This window comes from Hyaena hyaena, unplaced genomic scaffold (genome assembly GCF_003009895.1).
Source record: "Hyaena hyaena isolate Hyena2069 unplaced genomic scaffold, ASM300989v1 scaffold_30, whole genome shotgun sequence".
NCBI classification, from domain to species: domain Eukaryota; kingdom Metazoa; phylum Chordata; class Mammalia; order Carnivora; family Hyaenidae; genus Hyaena; species Hyaena hyaena.
The window spans coordinates 1138745-1144744 of record NW_024080662.1 but is presented as its reverse complement, the minus strand read 5'-3'; the positions used below and the strand labels follow the sequence as shown (position 1 = coordinate 1144744).

General features: G+C 41.4%; 1 protein-coding gene across 7 annotated transcripts in view; it reads left to right on the top strand.

The window, feature by feature from the left end:
• DAG1 (dystroglycan 1) overlaps window positions 1–6000 on the top strand; it is a 70161-nt gene that overhangs the window by 43614 nt on the left and 20547 nt on the right. The window lies entirely within an intron of this gene.

The following is a 6000-nucleotide window of genomic DNA, read 5'->3' as shown; positions in this document are numbered from 1 at the left end:
CCCCCCCTTTCTCTCTCTCTCATTCAGATTTAAAAAATGATAAATCTATTTCTGGATTCTCAATTCTGTTCCTTTGATTTATATCAATCCCTCCACTAATATAGTCTTGATTTTTGTAACTAGTTTTGATAGTAGGTAGAATAATTCCTCTTTTTTCTTCTTTTTCAAAATTGATTTTGGCTATTGTAATTCCTTTGCCTCTCCATATAAATTTGAGAGTAGTCTTGTCTATATCTACAAAATTTCTTTCTAGAATTTTTTTTTAAATGTTTTATTTATTTCTAGGAGAGAGAGAGAGACAGCGTGAACAGGGGAGGGTCAGAGAGAGAGGGAGTCACAGACTGAAACAGGCTCCAGGCTCTGAGCTGGCAGTCAGCACAGAGCCTGACGCGGGGCCCGAACCCACCAACCGCGAGATCATGACCTAAGCGAAAGTCGGACGCTTAACCGACTAAGCCACCCAGGCGCCCCACTTTCTAGAATTTTGATAGGGATTGCATTAAATCTTAAATTAGTTTCCTAGGGCTACTGTAAAAAAATTACCACAACATTAGTAGCTTAGAGTAACATACTTTTATTTTCTCACAGCTCTGGAGACCAGGAGTCCAAAATCAAGGAGTTGGCAAGGGTTGTGCTCTGCCTGTTGGCTCTGGGGACAAATTTATTCCTTGTCTATTCTACTTTCTGGTGACTGCTGGCATTCCTTGGCTTGTGGCCACATCACTCCAGTCTTCTCTTCCTCAGTTTTCACATCTCCTTCTCCCTCTGTGGTGTGTATAATCTCCCTCTACCTCTCTCTTACAATCACAATTGTGGTTGGATTTAAGGTTCACCTGGGCAGGCACCTGGGTGGCTCAGTTGGTTGAATGTCCAGCACTGGCTCAGGTCATGATCTCAGTTTGTGAGTTTGAGCCCTGCATTGGGCATGCTGTTGTCAGCACAGAGCCTCCTTCAGGTCCTCTGTTCTCCTCTATCTTTGTCCCTCCCCTGCTCACAGTCAACTCTCAAAAGAAAGTATATTAAAAAAAACACACAACACATTAAAAAAAAAGAAAGGTCCACCTGGGTAATCTCCCTATGTCAAGATTCTTTAAAAAAATTTTTTTTAAATTTTTTAAAATGTTTTATTTATTTCTGAGAGAGAGAGAGAGCGCATGAGCAGGGGAGGGTCAGAGAAAGAGGGAGACACAGAATCTGAAACAGCTCCAGGCTCTGTCAGCACAGAGCCCAGCGCGGGGCTCAAACCCACGAACCCTGAGATGATGACCTGAGTTGAAGTTGGATGCTTAACCGACTGAGGCACCCAGGGGCCCCTAAAAAATCTTTTTTAATGTTTATTTATTTTTGAGACAGAGCCAGAGACAGAGTGCAAGTGGGGGAGGGGCAGCGAGAGCCGGAGACACAGAATCTGAAGTGGGCTCCAGCCTCTAAGCTGTCAGCACAGAGCCTAATGCGGACCTCAGACTCAAAAACCATGAGATCATGGGGCGCCTGGGTGGCTTAGTCGGTTAAGCGTCCGACTTTCGCTTAGGTCATGATCTCGCGGTTTGTGGGTTCGAGCCCCGTGTCGGGCTCTGTGCTGACTGCCAGCTCAGAGCCTGGAGCCTGTTTCAGAGTCTGTGTCTCCCTCTCTCTCTTCTCTCTCTTACCCTCCCCTGCTCATGCTGTCTCTCTCTCTCTCCTAGAAATAAATAAAAAAAATAAATTAAAAAAAAATAAATGTTTAAAAAAAATTTTTTTAGTGTATAAAGTTTGCTGTATGCTTTTTGTAGATACTCTTTATCAACTGGAGAAACTCCCCTCTGTTCCTGTTTTTCTTGAGAGTGTTTATCATGAATGGGTGTTGAATTTTGTCAGGTACTTTTTCTGCATCAATTGACATGATTATGTGATTTTTGTTTTTTAGTTCATTATTATAGTGGATTGCATTGATTCACAAATATTGAACTGGCCTTGCATCCCTGGAATAAGTACCACTTGGTCATGGTCATATATAATTCCTTTTATATTTTGCTAAATTCTATTAGATAATGTGTTTGACTTTCTTTCTTTCAAGTTGGGGAGTGTAGAGAGGAAGAGAGGGAATCCCAAGTAGGTTCCACCCCCACAAACTGTGAGATCATGACTTGAACCAAAATCAACAGTCAGATGCTTAACTGACTAAACCACCCAGGCACCCCACAATTTGTATATTGTTCTGCAACTCTAGTTCTATTTTACGTGGCCTTTTGTTTGTTTGTTTGTTTGTCTTTAGAGAGAGAGCACAAGTGGAGCAAAGGGCAAAGGTAGAAAATCTTAAGCAGTTTCCACTCTAAGCGTGGAGCCTGATGTGGAGCTCAGTCCCATTACCCTGGGATCATGACCTGAGCCAAAATCAAGAGGTGGATGCTTAACTGACTGAGCTACCCAGGCACCCCAGGCTTTTTCTGATACTCTAGGATTTATCTTATTCATGATGGAAAAGGGAGAGAGGGCCCTAATTGTATTTGGTTTCCTACATAAATGACCACTGGTCCCGGTGCCTTTGAACAGCTCCTTTGCAAGCTGATTTTGGGCTTTCCTTCTAGTAGTTCCACAGTCTACTTCTACTCTGCCACTGGCCGGGAGAGTAAGGGAGGGGAACTGCCTGATTACTGGAAGTAGAGGTAGAAGTCCAGATTCCTTACTCACCTTTTTTTTTTTTTTTAATTGAAGTATAACCAACATACAGTGTTCTATTAGTTTCAGGCATACAACATAGTGTTCAACAATTGTATACCCTCCTCAGTGCCCATCACTACAATAAGTGTAGTCACCATACTTTATTATAGTATTATTGACTATATTCCCTATGCTGTACTTTTTATCTACATGACTTATTTATTTTACAAACTAGAAGTTTGTACCTCTTAAATCACCTTTATTTATTTTCCCCATCCCCCCCACTCACTTCCTTTCTGGCAACTGCCAGTTTGTTCTCTATATTTAAGGGTCTGCTTTTTTTGTTTGTTTGCCCCACTCAGCCTTTTTTGACATCTGATGGCTGGTAAAGTTCTTGTTAACTGCTGGGTGGGGGTGGGAATTCTAGTTCCTTAGGCCTCTTTACCACTGAGCAGTGGTGAAAGTTCTGGCACCATCCCCGCAGGTAGGGGGAGACACTCCTGTTATTGCTTCGGTGGGCATAGAAATCTTGGTTTGGTTTCCATTGAAACCTAGGATTAGAGGAGTAGGAAGGGTGGTACATTGTTAACTGGCCAGTGGGGATGAAAGTCCCAGCTCCCTACTTGGCCTGCTCTGACGCTGCCCCAGTGGGGATGTATAGGGAACCTTGTTACAGTCTCATGATGGTTGGAAGCCTTAGGCCCTCCACTTGGCCTTTACTAGCACGGGTGGGAGTAGGGCCACAGTTTTTTCTGTGGTGTTTGGCTAGAATAGAGCCTTTATTGTCTAAATGTTTTCTGTCTTGCTAGGCTACCCCCTTCCTGCTCCTTTGGCTAAAGAGAGCAGACTTTTGTTGGAACTGTTTTTTTGTGTCATCTCTTGGCATTTCTGGGTTGCCAGCCTCTTCAGCTTCAATTCTGGGATATATGAGGCAAAAAGGAAACCCAGGGAACTTACCACTGTATCTTTCCTTGAATCCTGGGGTCCCTCATTGGTCTGCCTTCTTCGCTTGACTTTTTAGAGACTCATATTTATTTTATATGTACTGTCTAAGATTTTTTGTTGTATTTAGTGGGAAACGAGGGAAAAATACATCTACTTCATAATTCTTATAAGTGGTGGGCCAGTTTTTTTCTTTTATGCTTTGTTTTTTGATGTCTTGTTAAATGAACTCATTCTTTATCCCGACATTTATTTTACTATATTCTTCAAATATTCTTCTTCAAAAAAAATTTTTTTAACATTTATTTATTATTGAGAGATAGAGCATTAGCAGAGGAGGGCAGAGAGAGAGGGAGACACAGAATCTGAAGCAGGCTCCAGGCTCCGAGCCGTCAGCCCTGAGCGCAACGTGGGGCTCAAACTCACGAACCACGAGATCATGACCTGAGCCAAAGTCGGCCACGTAACTGACTGAGCCACCCAGCTGCCCCTATTTTACTATATTCTAAAATTTGTAAAGTTCTCCTTTTTTACATTTGTGTATCTAATCCACCTGGGATTTATTTATGATGGAGAAGGGAGAGAGGATCCTAATTGTATTTGGTTTTCTACATAAATGACCACTGGTCCCAGCCTTTGAACAGCTCCTTTGCAAGCTGATTTTGGGCTTTCCCTCTAGTTCCAGAGTCCACTTCTACTCTGCCACTATAATACTGCTTTAAATACAGCTTTTTGATTAAGTCTTTGGTAGGCTAGGACTCCCAGCCTTCAAAATTGTTTTACAGGTTTTGGCTGTCTCATGAATTTTAGTTCAGAAACAAAGTAGGAATGGGAATGGCAAAATCAATAGCAAAAATAACCAAAAACAAAAAAACAAAAAACACCAATTTCTGCTGGAATTGGCTTGGATTTGCATTGACTTCACAGTACACTGCCCATTTCAGTGGCCTTGGTTTTTTTTTTTTCCTTTTTGTTGTTTTTTTTTTTTTAAGTAACATTATTTACTTTGTATTATCCCTGTCAAAAAACATCATGTGGCTCCTGGGCAGATTGGCCCAGGGAAGGGCTTAATTCTTTTCTAGAATGAGAAATTGCTTGTTATGACTGGTCACCTTGAGGACACCTAGCAAGTCCCACAGTGCATCTATGTAGCTATCAGCCTTAGAGCAAATATTCTGAGCTGCCTACACTGAAGTGAGTGAAGGGTATGAGGGACAATGTGTAGGGTTCTAGTCTCTCTTTTAGGGCAGGGTGGCAAGAGGCCAAATAAGTTTTGTTCAGTGGCACGGAGTTTGCAAATACGTATTTGATAAACAAGTCCTATGATTAGTTTTTGGAGTGGGCGGTTGCTGAACTTGTCTGTGCAAATTTTTTTTTTTAGTCTATTCAAAAGCATTGTTTTAAGACTTAATTGTTACATTTGCCACATTGTTTGATCTTTATGTACACACAACACATTTTTCCCTTTGATACATTTTTAAGTAAATTACAGAGATTTTTGATACTTCATCCAGAAATCCCTCAGAATTGAGGAAAGTCTCTTATAAAACCACACCATCATCATCTCACCTAAGAATTAACAATAAATCCAGTCTCTGGCCCAGTGACACAATTCCCAATTACTCCTTTTGAAGCTGGGCTTATGTGTTTTCTATTTCTTGGGTTTTTAAAAAAAAGTTTTAAGTAAATTCAGATCCAGTCAAGATGCACACACTACATCTGGTTGCTGTTTCTAAATCTAGAACAGCTCCCTTATGTTTAGGGAGTGTCAGCATTTGGACAGACCAGGCCAGTTATCTTGTAGAAAGCCCCACATTCTAGATTTTTCTGATTGTGTCTTCATGACTCCTGTGTTTGCTATAAACAAGGAGTTAGGTCTAGAGCAGCATTGCCCAACAACAGTATACATGATGTGAATCACACACATGATTTAATATTTTCTGGTAGCCACATGAAAAAATATTTTAAATAAGATGGAATTGGGGGACGCCTGGGTGGCTCAGTTGGTTAAGCGTCCCACTCTTGGTATCAACTCAAGTCATAATCTCTTGGTTTGTGAGATCGATCCCCGTGTAGGGCTCTGCACTGATAGCATGGAGCCTGCTTGGGATTCTCTCTCTCCACTCTCTGCCCCTCCCCTGCTTGCACACATGTGTGTGCACATGCTCTCTCTCAAATAAAAAACAAAAGAAGATGGAATTTATTTCAGTAATGTATGTCATTTTCCACATTTCTTTATTATTTATCTTTATTAATATTACTGATTTTTTTAAAGTTTACTTATTTATTTTGAGAGAGAGGGTGAGAACATGCACATGAACAGGGGAGGGGCAGAGAGAGAGAATCCCAAGCAGCCTCCACACTATCACGACATGGGGCTTGAACTCACAGGCTGTGAGATTGTTACCTGAGCCGAAA